The 22,053-nt window shown below is 46.8% G+C and overlaps 1 protein-coding gene across 1 annotated transcript in view; it reads right to left on the bottom strand.

Annotated features, from left to right (window-relative positions):
* Positions 1-13,121, bottom strand: part of STK38L (serine/threonine kinase 38 like) — a 65,906-nt gene extending 52,785 nt beyond the window's left edge. The window contains exon 1 of the mRNA XM_068170887.1: positions 12,989-13,121. The gene's annotated coding sequence lies outside the window, so the exon portion shown is untranslated. The remainder of the gene's footprint in view (positions 1-12,988) is intronic.
* Positions 13,122-22,053: the final 8,932 nt, after the last annotated feature.

Below are 22,053 nucleotides of genomic sequence, written 5' to 3' on the forward strand. Positions count from 1 at the left end.
TCTTCATGCACCTACAGGTATATTTTACTAAGGTGAAGCTAGCAGATTGTAACTGTTGACATTTGCACTGCTATAAGAAACCACTCAGAAGTACCAGCAGTACCAGAAGAATAAACACATTCCAAGCTGCACAACTGGAAATCCACCAGGGCCCTGCTCTCATGCATCTTTCTCCTGACAAAAATGTTAACTTCTCTTCTACCAGCTGTAGAGGCAGAGTCCTCACAGAAGGAAAAAGCAAACTTCTCTTACTGCTTTTTCATCTCCACTGACTACAGAGGATGACTAACTGGCTTGGATGTGCATCTTTTAAGCACCCAAGGATATGGAGATTAATCCTGCCTACCAGCTCTCATTGCAATGAGGGTACCTGGAATTAATCTTCAGATTTATCCATTTGCTTCTCCTGATAATCTCAAAAGCCTGTAACTGTTGGCCATGTTTCCAACAGGTTTCTCAAGCACTTTTAGAAACCCAGCTTCATCAAATAGTAGTCCTACAGCAAATGTATGTTAAAATAGACTCCAAGTGGCACCCCTCCACCATCCCCATCTGCACTACAGAGTGCTGGACTCCCAGAAGAGGCCTGGACTGCTGTTTGTAATGTGGATAGACCCAGCTCCCACCAAACTTGAGGCAACTTAAATCCAACTCTCTTTTGAGCATCAGGTCATTTTTACAAACTTTAGGCATCTCACAGACACTAAAAAATATTCTCCACATGAAGAACAAGTTAGGATTTGAAGCTCTCTAGATGGTGTTTGCTAAAAGTACCTCTTTGGAGACATTCTTTGACAAATAAGCACTAAAACTTAGAAGGCTGAATTATAACGGTGAACTATTTGTAACCCAGGTTTGTTATCTTTCTTGAGGCACAGCTGGCAGTCAAAGAGGGCATCTTTCAGCTCAACAACCTGGTCCAGGCAATAACTGGAAATAGCTCTTTGGTGGCTTACATGAAATGAGTGAATGGATCTCAGTCCAGCTCCCAATAAATTAGGAACTACAGCACAAAAAAACCCACATCTGTAAGAGTCACTTCCTTTGTTGATACCATTCTAAAGGCCAAGGACTGCAGAAGGTGGGGAGAATTAATCATCCTCCCTCAAAATAGCACATTCCTTCCAAACACAAGTTGCTTTTACCTATCAACTTTGGCCAAAGCATCCCAGTGTGCTTGTAAAGGAATGTGCAGATTACATTTTGTAATTCACATATGGAACCCCACATTTCCTCCGTAGGAAAACCCAAGACTCAAAGATTTCCAACATGCCAGATCCATGCAAAAGGAGAGCACTCATCAGGATCATTCCCATCCCACGTGCCCCTTGCATTCCCACTTTCTGGAGCCAACAAATGTTTAAGAGCTCCCGAGTGTTTTTAAGAGAAGAGAGCACACAAACATAAGCTCACCCTGAATGAATCACTCCATTTCCAGGAATCACATTATAAGCTATATTTCCCTTATTCTTGCCAAGAACAGGCCATGAAGCAAGTCACACAAACTTAGGAAACTGAGAAGTAAGGATATTTTAAGCTCTGCTTTAATAATACAGAGTGATGCTAAGAGGGCACAAATAATGTGAGATCAAGAATCATTAATCACAAACATCAACCTTCATTTCCCATAATAAATCCTCACAACTACAGAAAATATCACAGAGATCCCAGTCAATTAACTTAGATAGAAAGCAAACCATACATGCCACAAATATTCCAGAGCAATAGCTCTGGAAAAAAATAACTACGAAACCAGTCCATTAATTTGACCCTTGTTGCATTGAGATGGCAGAAGGTGACTGCATTTATAGTCATTTAATCAGGGGATTGGTGCTGCTCAGTAAATTTAGAGATGCCAAGTTGGGAGAAAAGAACTGTGTTTCACTCAAAGAAGATGAAAGTTTGGTGCTTTGTAAACAGCTGCTGAACTGATTGAATGATGCCTGTGAAGTATGCAGGCATAAATGTGGTCAGTACCTCAAAGAGCACCAGATCTCCCAATACTGAACCCTCCTGGACACATTCCTGTGTCATAGTATCTCAGGGTTGGAAGGGACCACACGGATCACCTAGTTCCAACCCCCCTGCCATGGGCAGGGACACCCCACACTAGATCAGGCTGGCCAGAGCCTCAGCCAGCCTGGGCTTAAACACCTCCAGGGACAGGGCCCCAACCACCTCCCTGGACAACCCATTCCAGGGCTTCACCACTCTCCTGGGGAAGAACTTCCTCCTCACCTCCAGCCTGAATCTCTCCACCTCCAGCTTCATTCCATTCCCCCTAGTCCTATCACTCCCTGAGATCCTGAGCAGTCCCTCCCCAGCCTTCCTGTAGCCCCCTTCAGATACTGGAAGGCCACAATGAGGGCACCTGGGAGCCTTCTCTTCTCCAGACTGAACAGCCCCAACTCCTTCAGTCTGTCCTCACAGGAGAGGTGCTCCAGCCCTCTGCTCATCCTCCTGGCCCTTCTCTGGACACCTTCCAGCACCTCCACATCCCTCTTGTAATAGGGGCTCCAGAACTGGAGGCAGTACTCCAGGTGGGGTCTCACCAGGGCTGAGCAGAGGGGGAGGATCACCTCCCTCGACCTGCTGGCCACACTTCTCCTGATGCAGCCCAGGATCTGATTGGCTTTGCGGGCTGCAAGTGCACACTGAGAGCTCCTGGTGAGTTTCTTGTCCACCAGCACCCCCAAGTCTCTCTCCTCAGGGCTACTTTCCAGTCAGTCACTGCCCAGCCTGTATTTGTGCCTGGGATTGCCTCCACCCAGCTGCAGGACCCTGCCCGTGGTCTTGTTGAACCTCCTGAGGTTGGCCTGTGCCCACCTCTCCAGCCTGTCCAGGTCCCTCTGGATGGCCTCCCTTCCCTCCAGCTGTCTGCTGCACCACACAGCTTGGTGTCATCAGCAACCCTGCTGAGGGTGCACTCAATGCCACTGTCCATGGCACCCACAAAGATGTTGAACAAGCCTGGTCCCAGGACTGATCCCTGAGGGACTCTGCTTGTCCCTGGCCTCCCCTGGGACATGGACCCATGGACAGCCACAATGTGATCTACTCTAGGCAATCCTGCTCTGTCAGTGGGGCTGGGCTAGGTGATGATGTGATTCTGTGGAAAAAACTTGTAAAAAGATCTTGTTACATTCCTATATTTTCTCTCTGCCTATCACTCCAGAAAATGCCCTAGGCATCTGCAACAGAGGCTGAATTACACTTCGGGTAGTAGATTTAGCTTTGCATCAACAAAAGAGGCTTCTTGCTTAGAAGCTGCATTGACAGTTATCAAAGGAAGACAAGAACTAAAGAAGTTCTTAAGTGTTTATTGTATTCACACATTAGCCACTGACAAACACTAGACTCCATTAACCTAGAAAGTCACAGTACCACAGTGTCACCAAGGTTGGAAGAGACCTCAAAGATCATCCAGTCCAACCTGTCACCACAGACCTCATGACTAGACCATGGCACCAAGTGCCACATCCAATCCCCTCTTGAACACCTCCAGGGATGGGGACTCCACCACCTCCCTGGGCAGCACATCCCAATGACCAATGACTCTCTCAGTGAAGAACTTTCTCCTCACCTCCAGCCTAAACTTCCCCTGGCGCAGCTTGAGACTGTGTCCTCTTGTTCTGGTGCTGGGTGCCTGGGAGAAGAGACCAACCCCTTCCTGGCTACAACCACCTTTCAGGTAGTTGTAGAGAGCAATGAGGTCTCCCCTGAGCCTCCTCTTCTCCAGGCTAAGCAACCCCAGCTCCCTCAGCCTCTCCTCACAGGGCTGTGCTCAAGGCCTCTCCCCAGCCTTGTTGCCCTTCTCTGGACACCTTCAAGTCTCTCAATGTCCTTCCTGAACTGAGGGGCCCAGAACTGGACACAGGACTCAAGGTGTGGCCTAACCAATGCAGAGTCCAGGGGCACAATGACTTCCCTGCTCCTGCTGGCCACACTGTTCCTAATGCAGGCCAGGATGCCATTGGCCTTCTTGGCCACCTGGGCACACTGCTGGCTCATGTTTAGCCAGCTGTCAATCAGCACCCCCAGGTCCCTCTCTGTTTGGCAGCTCTCAGCCACTCTGACCCCAGCCTGTAGCTCTGCATGGGGTTGCTGTGGCCAAAGTGCAGCACCTGGCATTTGGACTTGTTGAATGCCATCCCATTGGATTCTGCCAACTGTCCAGTCGGTCGAGGTCCCTCTGCAGAGCCTTCAGAGTCATCAGGAATGCTTTCCTTGTAAAAAGCAGGCTTAGCCAAATCTAATTTCCATTAACAATCCTACACTGCTGGTCAAGCACAAGCCACCTTCCTGATCTACTCAAGGAAAACAGAAAGCACTAAGCAGGTGCAGTGCATGTTAAATCACAAGCAACTAGCCCATATTTCCTTTCCTAGATGGCCATCTAAGATGGAAGCCAGCTTCTAATAAATGACTTCATCTTGCAAATTAGATGCTTTGTTGACAAGATGATCACCACCCTTGAATAGAAGGAAACTGCACCCAAAGCACCAGTTCAGATGTTCCAGACAGAAGTCTGACCTTCCATCCAAGACAAATAAGGTGCTTAATCTGCACTGCTCTTAGTGTGGTTTACTAGTTTGCAGTATCTGTAGAGAATTTATGATTCAAAGGTGGGCAGATTCAGAGTGTATGTTAGAAAAAAGTTCTTCCCCATGAGGGTGGTGAGACACTGGAACAGGTTGCCCAGGGAGGTAGTGGAAGCCCCATCCTTGGAGGTTTTTAAGGCCAGGCTGATGTGGCTCTGAGCAACCTGATCTAGCACGAGGTGTCCCTGCCCATGGCAGGTGGTTTGGAACTGGATGATCCTTGAGGTCCCTTCCAACTCTGAGTTCTGTGAATTGGGAGTGGTGGACCTTACTTAACTAACATGTTTGCTATAAAACTGAGCCTTGCCTTAGCAGGCAAGGGAGGGAGGGAAAGCATTTAGATTCCACAGTGAGAAAAGAAAATCCCAATGCAGCTGCATGCTTCAAGCGCACACGGGCAGACTCACCCTTGCACCCTAATGTCCCAAGTAAGAATGCAAAAGCTTTTATCCTCTTTAGAGTGTATGGCAGTGCTCTGCAGTGATAACAGAACTGCTTCAGAGCACACAGGTAAAAGAGCCAAGAACCCCCCCCGTTAATGCTGTGTTTCTCAGACTGCGAATGTTGCAAACATCTCATCAGTAGTTTCTTTCATAAATGAGCTTCTATAACAGAAACATTCAAAGAACACTAAAAAGGTTCCAGGCTGTTTCTTTTTGAAGAAAAAACAATAACCACCAAAGTAGTCATAATCCATTTGCAGCCTTTGCTCCCTAAATCAACACAAGCTCCATCCATGACTGGAAGGAGCCAGAATCTGGAACAGATTGGACTGTAAACAAAACCAAAATTGGCTAAATACTGCTGCTTGTCTAATTAAAAGGGCAGAAGGAAAATTAGCTAAAATCACTTATCTTTATTAGAGTATAACAATTTCCCCCAATTACCACACAATTGCTTCCTTTTCCATTTTGTACTTTCCACTGCTCCTCCAGTTCTTTCAAAGGCACTGATACAATGGAGGCATTACAAGCAAAAAGAAAAGATATGTATCTATTAATTTTTCCCCCTACATGTTAGCCAGGCACTAGGTTGGTCAGACCTTGGAATAGAAGACATCACCATTCCTGTCACAAGAAACTTTGATATGAGTTCACTTGCTTTTAAATTACATCCAGGTGTAACTAGCTGCCTGGAAATGCCACACTGATTAGCTGTTAAGCATTATTATAAACTTCACCAAGAGAGCTCCATTCTTCCATCTATTACTCACAGCCCAAATCCAAATTTTCACCCCTTATTTTTTCTGCTCTACCACCACCTTAGCTACATGACCTCAAATCTTTCAGGACAACTTTATATTTCCTTGTGCACCTGGGGCTCGTGGTGACTTCAGCATGACTTCCTGTTGAAGGAATGGGTGGATACTGCCTGTAAATACTGCTCATTACTGAGAGCTGGAGCTGGTCAAGAAGTGGTATATGATGCAATGAGAGAAAGAAGCTGAAGAAAAAAGATCCCTGGAAAAACCTAAAGGACTCCACTTTGTTCCTTCTCCTTTATCACTGGATGACAGAAAAGATAGGGGTAGAATATAAGAGAGGAAAGTATTTAACACGGGGAGGAAGGAACACAACCCCCACCCCCCCTGCCCTTCACCCTCCAAACCAAAATAAATGCCTTCAGTTTTCCAGAGCTTTATCTCTCTTCAAAGAAAAGCTGTCCCTCCCAAAATCACATAAAGTAAACTGCAGGTAATCTATTACCTGAAGCTGTTTCTACACATTAATGTTCCTAATACCACAGTTCACCATAACTTAAATGATTTCCAACCAGTGTCCCACAGGTAGAGTCAGCAGGGCGAAGCTGGTCACAAGAGTCTGTGGTTCCCCAGATTGAGAACCACAGCCTCAACTTCTGCTCCTGTCTAACCGCTCACACAGCTTGGGTAACCCAACCTCAGATTCCACTGAAGAATATCAGGAGGAGATTTGTTTGCCTTTAGTACCACATAGTAACATAAAATTTCCTTATTATTCCAGACATTAGAACTTGTTTAATTACACTTTTGTTAAACAGTCTTCAGTTTGTACAGCCTGGTACACCCATTAAATCCTTACCTTGCAACTGAATCTGTTCCCCTTTCCTGCTCTGCCAAACACCAAATATCACCAACCAGAAGAATACAGTTATCCTCAAGAAAGGACAATTGCCTTTCATCAATGCAGGGCAACGCTTTTGTCTGTGGAGCTACTAATAAAAGCTTTCCTTTTCATACAGGATTCAGCATGCTAAAAATTAGTGCCATTTTAAGTGGCACATTTCTTTCATCAGCAGCCTATTTGGCTGGCAGTCTGATTATGTCCCTTATAAGGCACCAGTGGGAGGGAAGGGCTGGGAATACATCATGCAACTATTCAAAGCAAAAAGTACATTTTAAGAAATGTCTGTGATAAACACTTGACCAATACACAAAGCAAGATAGGAGGAGCCTGATACTATGGGACTAAGGGCTGCTATTTTTACCTGGCTAATCTGGAAAAAGGCAAAAAGTAGGACACTTGAGCCTGTGAGCTGCTCCTTCCTTCTCCACAGGTTCAGACCTAGTCAATCAGCTAAAGTAGTAGTTCTGAGCTGGGAAATAAAGGGGGGATACCAAGCCTCACTTGTCATCCTCTCTTCTGTGCTCAGTTGTATCACAGTATCACCAAGGCTGGAAGAGACCTCAAAGATCATCGAGTCCAACCTGTCACCACAGACCTCATGACTAGACCATGGCACCAAGTGCCACATCCAATCCCCTCCTGAACACCTCCAGGGATGGGGACTCCACCACCTCCCTGGGCAGCACATTCCAATGACCAAGGACTTTCTCCTCACCTCCAGCCTGAACTTCCCCTGGTGCAGCTTGAGACTGTGTCCGGAAACCTAAGATGGCTAACTGTAAGTTCAGCTTCAAACTGTTCTGTGGCTGGGTTATCTGCATATTGGCTGGCTTGTCCAAAACAGCTTGTCTGCAGACAATTAAATATAATTTGGAATTTAACTGTCAGTTCAGCTCTAAGTAGGTTCTTTTTTTCACTAGCACACTCATCATGCAACACCGAGGCCTTCCACCAAGTGAAGCTATAGGTGTTGTGGTGTTACATGGCAGTTGAGTCAGGACTATGAAATCCAACCCTATTCATTCTTGAAGAAACGAAGCAGGAAAATAGTGATCGAAGGGAAAGGTCCAATTGCCCACAAATGACTGAGCTCAGTTTGGCAGTAGTGCCTGCCAGCAAATTCAAAGTTTGCATACCACCCAAGAAACAAATCTATCCTGGAATTTAACACTGGCCCTGAAAAATCCCTATTCCCACCAGAGCAGACTCAAGAGTCCCTGAACTGGCAATGCAGTGTCAGGAAGATAACATGTCCTCTGAAGGTTCTCAGTGATGCTGGCAGAAGTTGATGGTAGCACACAAGTGTGCTCGGTAAATTGTCTCATGCTGGGTAGCACCAGGGACCCAGAGATGAAGCTTAAGCTTGCACAACCAGGACAGCCCACTAAACATACACACCCCTCCACTTGTAGTAAGCTGCCTCTTTCAAGTGACTGTCTTTTGTTGTTTTCATCCTTTTGTGGCAATAGCTTCAGGGCAGTCATCTTGCTGAAGTTATGACTTTCGCTCCTTCACCCCCAGTTTCAACTCCTGTATACAGAAGCTGATTGCATTTGTAACTCCTAGGGCTCAGCTCAACTACTATCTTCACTTTAATTGCACTCAACTTTAGCACAAGGGTATTTCTCATAAGCAGTATTCTGCTGGAGTGGCTATGAAAGAGGGCCCTAAAGCAAATACTCCTCTCTAGGAAGGTACCCACTTGACTAAAGTTTTGTTTGTCTAGAGGCTGGGTTTTTGCTCTTATTTCACTACAAGGAGATTCCACAGAATGGTCTGAGTCGGAAGGGACCCGCTTGGATGCATTCCTGCGTAATCTGGTATAGGTGATCCTGCTCTGGCAGGAGGGGTGGACTAGATCTTTCAAGGTCCCTTCCAACCCCTAACATTGTTATTCTGGGACTTCCAAAGGTCACCCAGACAAACCCCTTCTGCAGTAAGCAGGGGCATCCTCAACCAGATCAGGTTGCCCAGAGCCCTGTCAAGCCTCACCTTGAATTTCTCTGGTGTGGAGCCCCAACAACCTCCCTGGGCAACTTGCTCCAGGGTTCCACTACCCTCACAGTGCAGAACTCGCTCCTAACAGCCGATTTCATTGCTAAAACTTCTTGGCATATTTTATAAATGCAGTAGCAGAGCCCTACGTGTGACACTCTACACTGTACTGCTATCTTTATTACACAGAGTAGGAAAAGGTCTCACCACCTTTCTTCTACTCAAAGAGAACAAAACCTTTTTCTGCTTCTGTGGAAGGAAATGTAATGAATTCCAGTGAACCAAGAGCTTTGCTAAGGATGCAGCTCCTCTACAACATGTCAATGATCACAGGCTCAAGCTCCAGCACGTAAGAGAGGCAGCTGATAGAAGCTGCAAGACAATAAACACTCTGAACACAGTTCCTCTCCCCATATAGATCCAAGTTAACTCCTTACCTCCTATTACTTATATTGCCTGTTCTTTGTTACTAAAAGGTGAATAAACTTTACTGCTTCAGGAGACTCTTACTCTGGTGAAACATCACAAACCCACACCACATTTTAATCAGTGTTCTCTTTTACTAGTAATAATGTAGAACTCCACTCTTCCTTTGAGAATCAAAATCTCAAAGAAGTAGCCTTGCAAAGAAAGTGTATTACACCGAAACTCTAGATGTCTGCTTCAAAGTCTTTCTAGTTGCAGCTCTCAAAACTGTACATTAGCTAGCCAACTGCAAGTTTGTAGGTATCAATACTAAAACCACACATCACAAACCAAGTTGCTAATCTACTGTTCAAACCAGAATGCGAAAATCCAATGCCCAAACTACTGAAAAATCACAAAACCAGACATGAAACAAAGATTAAGTAATATGCTTCCCTGACTGGCTCTTTCCCTTTGCTTTTTTAATCTCTACAAGCTCTTGGGATGTTAATGCAAGCCCCACAAAATCACCTGGTTTCATATGATAGTATTAACTATGTCAACTGACTGTTTGAATGCTTTCTACGCTGACCAAATTATCTATGGCAAGGGAAATATTTTTCCCCTATAAATTAATTTGCCCCTCCCCAGTCCCTGTCTTCACCCCCTCCCTCCTTTTTTTTTATTTTCCCCCCTTAAATTGTTTTCAAAAGAAAAATGTTCTATTGTTTTCCCATGCAGATGCAGGAGCACTGCCAAAAGTTACTCTGCAGTTTTAAGACCACAGAGCTGCAGGACTTTTTGTACCAATCAGCTGAAGCCTACTCTTCCATGTTTGGCGATGGCTAACTTCTGATCCTTCACCATCATCCCCCTTTAGCACAGTTTACCGTATAAATTCACACCACGCACTAAACTCTTCCCAGGATTCATACTCTGTAACATTAGATGGGGTTACCCTCACCATTACAGCTTTTTAGTGGAACAAGAGAGGCTGTTTAGCCACCAGACTTTGAAAAATGCCGCATTAGCCCATCCGGAAGAGTTAGACCTCAGTCAGTTATTTATCAAACCCACATTTTCATGCTACAGTAACACAGTTACTACTGATGCCAGGGCTGCTGTAAGTGCAGCTATATGTTGAAACAAGCTGTGAACAAGAGAAGACTACATGATTTTTGTAGACAATAGCATGCTTGATTTATGCCAGCTGTCATTACCCTAGGACACATAAAGCCTCTTTCTTGGGGGCTAAAAGCACACCACTTATGATATAACATCAGCTTAGTAGTCTTTGTGCTGATGAATACTGTATTCAGAGAAGTGTTTCTTTCCATTGTAATTTACATGTCTACCCTTGTTGGGAAGAACATTTTTATCAGAATACTCACTGTTATTTATTTATATACATGGACTGGGTAAAAACTAAATTTATAGGGAGAAGATAAGCTTTCAAAACAAGACAAGCCCATTGCCTGGGCAGATACAGCAGACAAAACCAGTGCTTTCCAAACTGCCACTATGCTCCTTGTGGCCACTAAAGGATTCAAGAGAGATCCCAAACTACAGCAGGTAACTTAAATTACTAAAGTTTGCTACCCACAATTCAAGCATCAGATACATGAGCCAAAAGGAGGTTCCACAGAAGTCCTGAGACATAGTAGGCAAAGTTCACCCACATGCATGAGGAGCTGTGCATACAATAAACTCCACTCAGCCATAGCCAGTCCGTGTCATTCCAATCCATCAGGCCCACCAGAGTGACTCCACTAAACACAGGATCAGAGGCTTAGAGGTCAGCACTGAAAGGCTTGCACAAGCAGGTGCATTTGACAGAACCCCCAATTTCTGCTCTCCTGGGAGCATTCCTCACTGTACATTGAAAGCATAGGGGCCTGGTCCAAGTCCACTGCAAGGTAATTATAAGAGGTATGTTTGGTGTTTTGTTTTGCTTTAAAAACTAACTTAATAGGGGGTGGGAAAAAAAAGCCATAAAGAAATAAAGCATGATACCTATCCACTGCAAATACTTGCTTCTGAGTTCTCTTCAGCTAGAGGTTTGGGACTTTTTTCCCCTGAAATGTTTAAGAAATAAAATGTTCAAGATTATTTTTTTAAAGCTCTGTTAAGCTATATTTACCTTGAACATGTACTATGTGCCATCTGCAATGTGAAAAACAGTTCCAACTTCCCAGAGCTATGGAAATTTGACTTTTTCCCCAATCCAAGACACCTTTTAACAAAAGCAGGAAGCCATGCCTACATAGAACACTGGAGATAAAACTGCATCAGTTCTATGAGATACAGCAACAGATTCTCATGTGCAGTGAGTGTGGCCACTGCTCATCACCTCTTGGGTTAGTAACCTACAGGGCATATTTCAGTTAACTGCTCAAGAGTAAAATTAAGACTGAGAATCTCCCACTCCAAAATCCGTAAAGGATAAAGAAATTAAAACAGTATTTAGTATTTCTGCATATATTCAGGTATGTTTTAGGGAACACACACAACAGTTTAGTGAGATTTCTTAATGTTACATCCACTCACAAGCAAGATCCCTATAGTTCAAGTGGCTTCACAAACCCAACGAAAGCAGCGAATGAGCACCCATGACAACAACCAGCATCCCGGGTCTTCAAAATAAATGTCAGTGCTCTTCAATGAAGGGCAAGCAAATGCAAAACGACATGAATACATCCCACCAAGAAACTTTTGTTTTCCTCAAGTCAAACTTCAGCATTGCTTTTTGTTCAGAGACTATGTCGAGGCTTGTTTATTCCTACCCTGGCTTCTTCAGCAAGAAATCAGATATGAAACATCAGGGGAGGCAGCAACTTCGCCTGTATGGGAACCCTCTTAACCCAAGAGGGCTCAAATTAACCAAAACCAAACAAAACCAGGAGACATCTCACAGTTCTTAACATTTAACCTTTCTCTTAGTCACTGTGACTAACGACACAGAGAAGTTCGAGTTTCAAATTACAGACCCTATCCGAAAGTCCTTCAGCTCAGGGAAACCTTACAAAAGCAGGTCTGGGAGTTGTTCACCTGAGAAGGAAAGTCGTGAGGTTGTGTTGTTTAAGCTCATTACTGAGCTAAACGAAGGGAAAATGTCACTTACTCTCGCAGGCGGCAGGGCAGCCCTGGTCCCGACAGCCAGGTTACCCACCGCGAGTACCCCACACCCCCCCGGGAGCGCCAGCCGCGCCTCCGCCTGAGCCTCGCGGCGCACAGCACCCTATCCATCCCCACGCACCCGGGCCGAGCCTCCCACCCCGGTAAGCACCGAACCTCTCCACTACGCCTACCGCCGGCCGGGCTGCCGCGCCCAACCGCCGAACCGGCCTCAGGCTCAACCGCCCGCCCCGGGGATGGAGCCGCTGGCGGCTGCGGCGGGGCACCCCAAGAGCCTCGCTGGCTGAGGGCACTCACGGCCCGGGAAGGCGAATGAATTCAGGCGACTTGTGCCGCCGGCAGCAAGGCGGCAGCAGCCCCTAGGCGACCGCCTTGCTAGGGGCGAAGGGGGAGAAGTCACCCGGCGGCGCCCCGGCGGCAGGCGGACACAGCGCCTCGGCGGGCTCCCAAGCCCGGAGCCACCCCTGACTCTGCCGCCTTCCCCTCGGGCCGAGCAGCAGTCGGGTGTAAAGCTGCCCTCCCTCGAAGGCTACGACTATGGCTGCTCCTGCTGCCTCACGGTGTCGGGAAGGGGCGGGGGACACACGTATGTGGACGAAGGAAAGGGAAGGCAGGACATTTTTAGTTTCCAATTGTCATCAGGGTCCCTTCGCCCCCCGCACCACACCAGGGGAAGGCTACTCCCAAAGCCGCCGGGCGAAGAGGGCCGGGCTGAGCAGAGGCACGCCAGCCCCTCACAGCACTCACCTCTTATGCACCGCCCTGCCGCCGGCTCCTTGCTTTCTGACTGCAGCTGGCGCCCGTGCGAGCGTGACCCCTACCTCCTCGGCGCTAATGGCAGCAGAAGCGGAGCGGGGAATCTCCCCCGGCGGAGCGGTGTTTATTCGGCAGCTCTCGCGAGAGCCCGCTGCTGCCGGCCCGGCCTCATTGGCTGCTTGCACCGCCCACCAGCGGCGCGGCGCGGCGCGGCCCGCCCCGGCCCGCGGGCAGGTGCCTCCAGCGTCACGCCACCGCGCGCGGCCCGCGCCTTCTCCTCTGGGGCCGCCGAAAGGTCCTCAGGAGAGGCGGTGGGGAGCGAGCGGCCTAGCTTCGTGAGCCTTCCCCGAGGGGCAAGCCGCTGCTTGGGGCCTTCTGCCTGCCTCGGCTCCTCACGGTCCGAAGAGATTGCTTGTCCCCTCAGTTTGAATGTGCGTTCTCAAGGGGCTCTGGCGGTTAGAGGTTCACTGAAGGGCTTGTGGGCGTGAAGAGGCCCCGCAGCAGCGCTCAGACTTGCCTTGGGCATGCCTAAGTGCTCAGGTACTCAGGTAGACGACAACAGTATGAACTGGACATACTGCGTGTGCAGGCCTGCGGCTGTGGGACTCTCTACCCCAGCGCTGAAGTGCGATGGGAAGGGCGTCAGCGCCGGCTGAAGAGAAGTGAAATCCTGCTTTGGTTTTAGTACTATGTGATCAGAAATCAAAGCAGCAACCCTCTAAAGCAGAGCTGTTAGCCTGTGGGTGTTGTGCCAGAGGCTTCTTACGAAGCCAGCCATGTAGAGGGCAAACCTCTGAGCTTAGATTGGAAGGGTGCTGAAGTACAACTACGAACATCTGTCCTAGTGCAGTCGCTTGAGTGGAGGATACTTGCTGATTAAGAGGACGTATTTGGCAGCTGAATTTAGATTGCTTTAGCTCATTAGTCTGAATGTAGAGAAGGAGGTCTCTATACCAAAGCGAGTATCCTGCCCAGAGATCTTACAATCTCAGAACCTGCAAGCGTGTCTCTGTGTTCCCTTCACCTGCAGGCAGAGCCAGGAAATGTACTGTGGGTCTCCTTGAGCAGCATGGACCTACCTGCTGAGGTAGTTTTTCAGAAGCATTAGATACAGTACGGGGGGGACTTCGCTTTGTGATACATGAACTCTTGTTTCCACATTTGCAGCCTGTGGTAATGAAGTTGTGCACTCCCATTTAACATGTTGCAATGTTGAAAGCAGACACATAATCCAGAAGAAGAGTTGTCAAGAGGGGAAAAGACACTCTGCTATCAGCAAAGCCGAGATAAGCAGCCTATGGATCTAGAAAAGCACTATTTCATTAAAGCACTCTTGCCAGAGCAAAACTCTTCAGATAGGGTAAATAGGGGATGATAAATAGGAGTGACAGGCACCACACACACCTCCCACCCTGGCAGGAGTGGGAACTGGTTGTGAATGGGTATTTCTGGTGGTTGAGAGATTTGATTTCAGGACTTAAAGCTGTTAAAGGGAAGTTTGGGATGGGAAGGTCAGTGGTAGAGATGATGAGGACCAGCTGTAACAATGAAAATTGAATGAATATTCACAACATGATGTTACAGTTCCTGTCTTGCTGCTGGTACTCCTCGTGTGGGTTCTGCCAGCACGGCAGATGGCAGACACTGAAAGACTGTTGTGCCAGTGGAAAATTACTGAGTTTTGTTGGTCTTGTGTATGCGAATATGTGAGGGGAAAAGTGGGGCAAGCTTCTAGTTATTTAGCTGTTTTCAAGAGAGAGAAGGAAAGCAAACAGGTCCTAAGACTACAAAAATTAGTGCTATGTGGAGAACTGGTCTCTTATTTTAGGTGAATGATACATGTCTGCTTATATTATGAATTTCCCTTGTAATTCCCTAAAACGTGCCTTACAAGTCAAAATCTTGAATTTTTCCAAGGAGCAGTGCAATTTGAGGGAGAAACAACTGTAATAATAGCACTGGCTGTTCCATAAGTGATCAATGGGGAAAATGAGGGATTTCATGTTTCTATTTTGATGTGACTGTAAGAGTATCTCAGTGGACAACATTGCAAAGCATGTTTTATTTTTGTTTTCTAATTTTACATAATTATATATCTGTATAAAAGGTTATCTTACTTGATCAGCACCGTTGCAGTTGAAGTTGGTGGGATAAAAAATGTTAGGCACATCCATCGTCTTTGAAGCTCTGCATACTTAAAATTAACCAAGTGCTCAGCCTGCAATGAAACATGGCAGACCTTAACCTGAAAATAATGTCTGGGCAGGCAAACTGAGGTAGAGAGTTGACAGAAATACATGAGGTTTTAACCAAAACTACAATGCAATTTAACAGTTATTTATAGCAGTGTTTCTATCTGTGTGTATTTTCAGAGTTAATCCTTTGTTTTAGAGGTATAAGAACCTATTCACTATGAAGAAGGGCAGTATCTCTTAAAGTAACCGGCATAGGACTTAAGAAAACATTCTGAAACAAAATCTGTTCTCAGTGTTCATACTTCTGCACACTGTGTAATGTTTCAGTCCTGCAAGTTGCAATAAGCAGCAAAAGGTTCTGCAGCCTCTGACCAGGTGGTTCCAGCTGCATCATCAGGATACACCCTGGTGTGCAGCAATTAAAGGCAGACACAAAAGCCCAAATCACACTTGTCAAATTCCACTGAACCTCTGAAGTCTTCAAAAGACTTAGGGGGAAGGTCTTCAGCAAATCAAACCAATATTGTCCTCATTACTGTAGTTCTGAAGAGGGATATCTTGTCTCTGAAAAGACAGTTATATGAGGTTTTGACATACATTTCTTTCTTCTCCAATCAGTCAGTGCAATATACAAATTGCTGCAGCAGAGCTATGCTGGAGATGTCTCCTGGTAAGATTCTGGGATATTTTAAACAATGAAAGATCCTTATCAGCATCCTAACCTATAACCTATAAATATATTGTTTACTACAGTCATTGCAAATGCTTTATCAATGTAACATTTATGAATCAGGTCTGGCTTTTTGTTTGTTTGTTTGTTATTACTCTGCTTCTAGAAAGTATAAACCACTTGTATTTCTTAAAAATAAGTCCAAAGGTACTAAAACATTTCACAGTAATACACAGTATCAGCAAGGTTGGAAGAGACCTCAGAGATCATCGAGTCCAACCTGTCACCACAGACCTCATGACCAGACCATGGCACCAAGTGCCACATCCAATCCCCTCTTGAACACCTCCAGGGATGGGGACTCCACCACCTCCCTGGGCAGCACATTGCAATGACCAAGGACTCTCTCAGTGAAGAACTTTCTCCTCATCTCCAGCCTAAACTTCCCCTGGTGCAGCTTGAGACTGTGTCCTCTTGTTCTGGTGCTGGTTGCCTGGGAGAAGAGACCAACCCCTTCCTGGCTACAACCTCCCTTCAGGTAGTTGTAGAGAGCAATGAGGTCTCCCCTGAGCCTCCTCTTCTCCAGGCTAAACAACCCCAGCTCCCTCAGCCTCTCCTCACAGGGCTGTGCTCAAGGCCTCTCCCCAGCCTTGTTGCCCTTCTCTGGACACCTTCAAGTCTCTCAATGTCCTTCCTAAACTGAGGGGCCCAGAACTGGACACAGGACTCAAGGTGTGGCCTAACCAGTGCAGAGTCCAGGGGCACAATGACTTCCCTGCTCCTGCTGGCCACACTGTTTCTGATGCAGGCCAGGATGCCATTGGCCCTCTTGGCCACCTGGGCACACTGCTGGCTCATGTTTAGGCAGCTACTTCATAGTTTCATAGTTTCATAGTTTCATTCAGGGTTGGAAGGGACCACAAGGATCATCTAGTTCCAACCCCCCTGCCATGGGCAGGGACACCCCACGCTAGATCAGGCTGGACAGAGCCTCATCCAGCCTGCTCTTAAACACCCCCAGGGACGGGGCCTCGACCACCTCCCTGGACAACCCATTCCAGGGTTTCACCACTCTCATGGTGAAGAACCTCCTCCTCACATCCAGCCTGAATCTCCCCACCTCCAGCTTCATTCCATTCCCCCTAGTCCTATCACTACCTGATATCCTGAGAAGTCCTTCCCCTGCCTTCCTGTAGGCCCCCTTCAGATACTGGAAGGCGACAATTAGGTCACCTCGGAGCCTTCTCTTCTGCAGACTGTACAGCCCCAACTTGCACAAGAAATAATGCAGAGCTAGGAAAGCACAGAATTGTATTGGTTGAAAAAGACATTTAAGATATTTTAATTGTGGCTCAGTTGGTAGTGCATAAGACCTTTAATGGGAAGGTCGTGAGTTCAAGCCTGCAGTGGGCAGTAGTGTCCTCCCTACTCTAGTCATTAGATCTGTGGTAACAGGTTGGACTCGATGATCTTTGAGGTCTCTTCCAACCTTAGTGATACTGATCATACTGATACTGATCATACTGATCATACTGATCATTACTGATCATACTGATCAAGATGGAGTCCAACCATTACCTGAATCTGCCAAGACTGGTGCTACTATGTTCCTTAGCCCCACATCTCTTAGTCTTTTAAACACTTGCAGGGATGCCGATTCTTCCACCTCCCTGGGGAGCCTATTCCAGGATTTGAGAACCCTTTCAGTGAAGAAATTTATTCTAATATCTAACATAACCCCACCCTGGTGCAACTTGAGACCATTTCCTCTTGTCCTATCAGTTGTTACTTGGGAGAACAGACCCACACCCTACTAAATGTGTGGTAGATCTTAAGCTGTGTGGTGTTGGTGGGGCATAGTAATGAATTGAATGCTTAGAAAATGTTTGTCCAGGTTTCATCTGGGAGGGAAACGCCAAACAAGAAAGTCAGCTGAACCAGCTAATGGGTGTTTAATGTCATGCTGACATCATGCCTGCTGTATCAGGAAAGGCCTCACTGGGAAAAGGGATAATGGGGCTTGGATGTTTGGCCTGTGACATGAGATACTTCCTGTTTCCAGAGTTTGCGCTCTATGCTTCCCCTTCTGGGTTTTGCCTCTCTCTTGCCTCTGTCACTTCGCCTTGCTTTGCCTCACTTCTCTCTCTCTGAAAAAAATCCAGGGTTTGATTTTGTTGGTTTGTTTGGGGGGTATTATTCCATTGAACTCACCTTATCTCAACCCACAGAGCTTTTGTTTATTCTTTTGCTCCCAAACCTCCATCCCGTCCCACTGGGAGGGTAGTGTGTGTGTGGTTTGTGCCTATACTAACTTAGGTGCTGGCTGAGTCAAAACCATGACAATGCTGCAGTAGATCAGAAAATGCCATTTCTTGACAGGCAGAATGCAAACTTAGAAGGAGGCATGTATGTATGTATGTATGTATGCATGTGTTTCACAGTTAAATTAAGCAGTTAAGAAGGTCTTTGGCCTACAAACTGTTGGAGTCTTGGGTAACATTGGAACTGCTTTGGTTTACTTCTCCAAGACTTGTTCACAGAAGTAACATCACTCACCTTGTTTCTTAGGTCTCTGTATTTAGTAAGCAGTCATCAATATCAGATGTAACAGCATAGGAATGTCTTCACTGGTCTAGACAAGGCTCTGTCTAGGCCACATTTCTGTGTTCCCAGAGATCATGGATTCATGATGGATTCCTCTAAAACCCTCCCACCCTCCACCTACCCTGAGTTTGATGTGGTCTGTCCAAAGAGTTGTAACTCCCAGGGGTTGCTGTTCCAAGTTCTTGTGTAGTCTCCTTTTAAAAACTTTGTAAACATCTTACATTCCCAGCACATGGGAGTTCCACAGTCTGGTGTGTGAAAATCACCTCCTTTGACTTGTCCTGAGCCTGTTTTCTGAGAGCATCTTGGTGCAGATCCTGGTTTGGGTATCAGCACAGAAAGTGAACTATCAGTCTGTGTCCATTCTGGCAGTGCTGCTTTGCTGTTTGGTTTTGTTCTTGTTTTTTTAATATACATCCTGTACCTTGTCAGATGTCTTTGTTCCAGACTAAAGAGATGCTTTTCATCACCCTTGTTGCCTGTCTCTGAACTTTTCCGCTTTTTATTATATTTCTGGAAGTTAAAAATTGGAATTTCACAATTTCACAGTCTCACAGTATCACCAAGGCTGGAAGAGACCTCCAGGATCATGGAGTCCAACCTGTCACCACAGACCTCATGACCAGACCATGGCACCAAGTGCCACATCCAATCCCCTCTTGAACACCTCCAGGGATGGGGACTCCACCACCTCCCTGGGCAGCATATTCCAATGACCAATGACTCTCTCAGTGAAGAACTTTCTCCTCACCTCGAGTCTAAACCTCCCCTGGCGCAGCTTGAGACTGTGTCCTCTTGTTCTGATGCTGGCTGCCTGGGAGAAGAGACCAACCTCTGCCTGTCTACAACCTCCCTTCAGGTAGTTGTAGACAGCAATGAGGTCACCCCTGAGTCTCCTCCTCTCCAGGCCAAGCAACCCCAGCTCCCTCAGCCTCTCCTCACAGGGCTGTGTTCCAAACCCCTCCCCAGCTTTGTTGCCCTTCTCTGGACACCTTCCAGCAAGTCAACCTCCTTCCTAAACTGAGGGGCCCAGAACTGGACACAGGACTCAAGGTGTGGCCTAACCAGTGCAGTGTGCAGGGGCAGAATGACCTCACTGCTCCTGCTGGCCACACTGTTCCTGATGCAGGCCAGGATGCCATTGGCATGTAGACGTATTCTGCTTGCACTCTGGATGATTAATGGTGTTTGCCTAGCTGTCTGCCTAGACTAATATCTAATTTTTCCCCTGCCTGTAAATAACACAACTTGTGTTTACAGCAGAGCAGATTCCTTCACTGTGAGGTTGTCAAATAAATGCAGATTGTGAAATATAAGCATCTGCGCTGCCCTGTGAGCAAGAGCCTGCTTTGTCATACTGCAAGTGGTAGTCTTGCTGAGTAAGAAGACTCCTGTGAAGTGCTCAGGCTCCAGAACAAACAGCTAGAAAATTTGATTATGTGAATTATTTCAGACTTTGTTAAACACAGCTGGTTTCTGTTACTGAAAGCCCAATGAGGTGTTGGAGGAGAAGCAGGTAGTGGATGCTGCAGACCAGGAGGTTTCATTGTGTAACAAGTGCTAGGACAAGAGGAAATGGCTTTGAGTTGTACCAGGGGGGGTTTAGATATGCTGCTAGAAGAAACTTCTTCATTGAAAGCGTTCTCAACACTGGAACAGGCTCCCAAGGAAGGTGGTTGAATCCCCACCCCTAGAGGTGTTTAAAAGAGACAGGGATGTGATGAAGGAGGAACATAGTTTAGCACCAGGCTTGGCAGAATTAGAGAATGGACTCAGGGATCTGAAAGGTCTTTTATGTCTGAAACAATGATGAGATTCTATAGGGAGCAAAGTGACAGTAAGGATGGCAGCACTGGAGCAAAGGTGCTCCAACAAATCTATGCTAACTTACATTTTATGATGACACACCACCTCTCCTGACTGCTTCATCCCTAGGAAATCTCAATCCCTGCAAGCATCTGTGGCACTTGCAAAGGGATGTGAGTGTATATGAGCTGAGAGTCTGGCTCTCATGCTTCAAATGGGTCTGCAAATGCTAGGTATTTCTGGCACCAGTGAGGAGTCTCTCCTGAGATGCACTATTGCTTCCTCCTTCTGATGCATGCACAGTTCTTGAAAGCCTGAATGAACATGGAATCACAAAACTGCAGAAACTGTCTGCTTGGAAGAGACCTCCAAGATCACCCAGTTCAACCTTCAACCCAGCACTGAAGGGTCAACAGTAAACCATGTCCCTAAGCACCAGGTCCACACACTGCTAAAACACCTCCAGGGACAGTGACTCCAGCACTGCCTTGGGCAAACCATTCTAATGTTTGAGAACCCTCCCTATGAAGAAATATTTCCTAACATCCAGCCTGAACCTCCCCTGGGGCAGCTTGAAACCATTTCCTCTGGTCCTGTCGCTTGGCACCAAGGAGAAGAGGCTGCCCCCTCCTTGCTCCAACCTCCCTTCAGGTAGCTGTAGAGAGCAATGAGGTCTCCCCTCAGTCTCCTCTTCTCCAGACTGAACAACCCCAGCTCCTCAGATGCTCCTCATAGGCCATGTGCTCCAGGCCCTTCACCAGCCTTGTTGCCCTTCTCTGGACAGGCTCCAGCACCTCAATATATACAGAGGCATGGAGGGATTTGCTCACAAGATTTTGACCACTCGTACGGGAGGCATGTGGCCAGGAAGATGCCTCATTCTCCCTCAGTAGCCTGAAAGGCAGCCTGTAAAAGTAGCCCTGACACCTTTGTTTTAGGATGATAAGGTAGGTGAGATAAATTGCATCACAGTGTGGTGACAAGCAACATTGCAATCCAAAGGTGTGTGTAAGGGCCCATCACTTTTAGTCACATCGTGTTCAGAGGTGACCTCAGAAAGCACACAAGCAAGTTTGTGTTTTGATCCAGACTTTTCCTGGTCTGTTAATCTGTGCCAGATATATTGCACAGCATGAAGCACAGATAATACCTGATTGCTGCCTGCTATCTTGTTCTGTGGTGCACAACATCCTCAATTAGCAAAAACACAAGGATGAGCTAATACATTAAATTGCTAATGTGAATGAGTACTTCACAGGCATTTCTCTTCATCAGTGAGAAAACTAAGCTGAAGACATGTCAGCATACTCATGAGAAGCTTTGCAGAGGGACCTCGACAGGCTGGACAGATGGCCAGAGTCCAAGGGCAGGAGATTGAACACATCCAAGTGCCAGGTTCTGCACATTGGCCACAACAACCCCAGGCAGTGCACTGGTTAGGCCACACCTTGAGTCCTGTGTCCAGTTCTGGGCCCCTCAGTTTAGGAAGGAGATTGACTTGCTGGAACGAGTCCAGAGAAGGGCAATGAAGCTGGGGAGGGTTTGAGCACAGCCCTATGAGGAGAGGCTGAGGGAGCTGGGGTTGCTTAGCCTGGAGAAGAGGAGACTCAGGGGTGACCTTATTGCTGTCTACAACTACCTGAAGGGAGGTTGTAGACAGGCAGAGGTTGGTCTCTTCTCCCAGGCAGCCAGCACCAGAACAAGAGGACACAGTCTCAGGCTGTGCCAGCAGAGGTTTAGGCTGGAGGTCAGGAGGAAGTTCTACACAGAGAGAGTCATTG

This window comes from Melanerpes formicivorus, unplaced genomic scaffold (genome assembly GCF_026170545.1).
Source record: "Melanerpes formicivorus ecotype bairdi unplaced genomic scaffold, bMelFor1.0.p_v2 SCAF_3, whole genome shotgun sequence".
In the NCBI taxonomy this organism is placed as follows: domain Eukaryota; kingdom Metazoa; phylum Chordata; class Aves; order Piciformes; family Picidae; genus Melanerpes; species Melanerpes formicivorus.